Source organism: Ixodes scapularis, unplaced genomic scaffold (genome assembly GCF_016920785.2).
Source record: "Ixodes scapularis isolate PalLabHiFi unplaced genomic scaffold, ASM1692078v2 PGA_scaffold2__306_contigs__length_199485367, whole genome shotgun sequence".
NCBI lineage: Eukaryota > Metazoa > Arthropoda > Arachnida > Ixodida > Ixodidae > Ixodes > Ixodes scapularis.
This window is the reverse complement of record NW_024609857.1, coordinates 23,587,528-23,589,365: the sequence shown is the minus strand read 5'-3', so window position 1 is coordinate 23,589,365 and position 1,838 is coordinate 23,587,528.

The following is a 1,838-nucleotide window of genomic DNA, read 5'->3' as shown; positions in this document are numbered from 1 at the left end:
GCGTGTGGTTGTATTTACGCTAATGGGTTATGCCTATTTAACGCTGACTCCGGCGAACAAACTGCTCACATACAGCGAAAGCACTATGATCGGTGACGGGTTGAAAACCCAGAGGGAGCTCCGCCTTCAGCACAGGATCGTTCCCTCCCTTTGGGCTTTGGCTGCGCCCGTGACGAAGTGCCGTAAAGGGCATAAGGTTTCCGCTGAAAGCGGAGAGAATACTGGGTTCTAAACCTTCCAACGACAATGGATGTCATTTTAATCAGACTGACCTGTTGTCTCGAACCCTTACCCAACAAACTTGACTTTTATTTGAGGAATTGAGGCTACAACAGAGGTGAACGTGGACGTTGAATGGCATATCTGTCATTTACACGCTCGCGGCTTCACGGCGGCCCAAGTAATTTCCGCTTTAACCATTATAAATATGCAACTACCTTAATCCTTTGCATCCTACAATATTTTCACCTTTTCCTTATTAAGTTAGGTTCCCTTAGTAAGCCGTCCTTCTCTTCCGCGTTTTGATTTTTTCTTCTAATTTGTTTGTGTTCAGTTGTCGCTATAGGGCTTCGAAAAACACGTTTTAACGAGTAGGCACTACCAATACGGTTGCAAACTAGCTAGTTATACGCGCAGAAATAATAAAAAAAATATAAATAGCGAGCTAATAAGAACAGTACAAAAAGTGACGTTGTTGTGAGGCGTTAAGTGCGAAGCGCGAATTTTCTTCGAAATGTGTCTTAGTTACCGCCATTCTTGCCAATGGTGGCGCAAAAGAAGAAAACAAAAAGAAAAGAAGACGGCGCAACTTATGCGAACGTTTTAACACAAACGCTATTCAGAGACGTCCGACAATGGAGACGGTAGACTGAGATGGATCACGTTTAAAAGTCGTTTTAAAGTTCCACGGGCCCCTTTCTGCATCTTCCAGCATTCCCGTAAAATATTAACTTTTTTTGTGTGTTTTTTGCCCACCTTCGTGGTAGAGTTTCCCTTTTGCCGGAGTCTTTATACAAGCTCCAGAGTTACCAAATTGCGCGAGCACACCTTAAACGCTTGGAGTGCATTTTTTATGCGCACACACAAAAGAAGGTCTTGCGCACGTCTAGTCGCCTGTGAACCGGCTGCTTGCCCCCAGAGTATACAAATAAATATATATATATAAATAAATAAAATAGATAAATAGATTAGTAAATTGAATTTTAGACGGCATGTTGAACATTTTTATTGCTTTGTACAGTTAGCTTGGAGTGCATTCCGTGTTTTTCTCATGCGAAACATCCAAGATTTATGACCGCTATACGGTTTCGTCCCCATGAATACGATGTAAGCTAGTTTGAAAGTTATGTTTATGTTTTTCTTTTTTTTTTCTTCGTTGGAAGTGATATTTAAGCGTGTCTTAAAAGGGGGGGAGGATTAGTATTTTTATTATATTCATTTGTTTTGTTGTAAAGTGAGGTTATTTGCTGCTAGTAAAACTGTCGCGCGCCTTGTGCCTCGATACTGCATTGAGATGCGTGATGTTTGCGTGCATTTTTTTATACTGCTTTTTTTATACTGTATATTTTATACTATTTTATACTTTTATACTGTAGTAGTTGTAAGTCGTGAGGGTAGCAGGAAGCCGGAACACCTTGGCCACTTTTTTGATGTAATGGCCGGAGCTTTCGGGTCAGCAGCGTGAATTGAATATATAAACAAATCAAAATACATTCCAACGTTCGGATACTCTTTATGCGCGTAAGGATAGAAATCAAGGGGGGTGTAACATGAGATGACAGCGCGTGGGGGCGTCAGAACGCCTAGCTCATTAAAAGGATGGTGGGTGCATGCAAAGG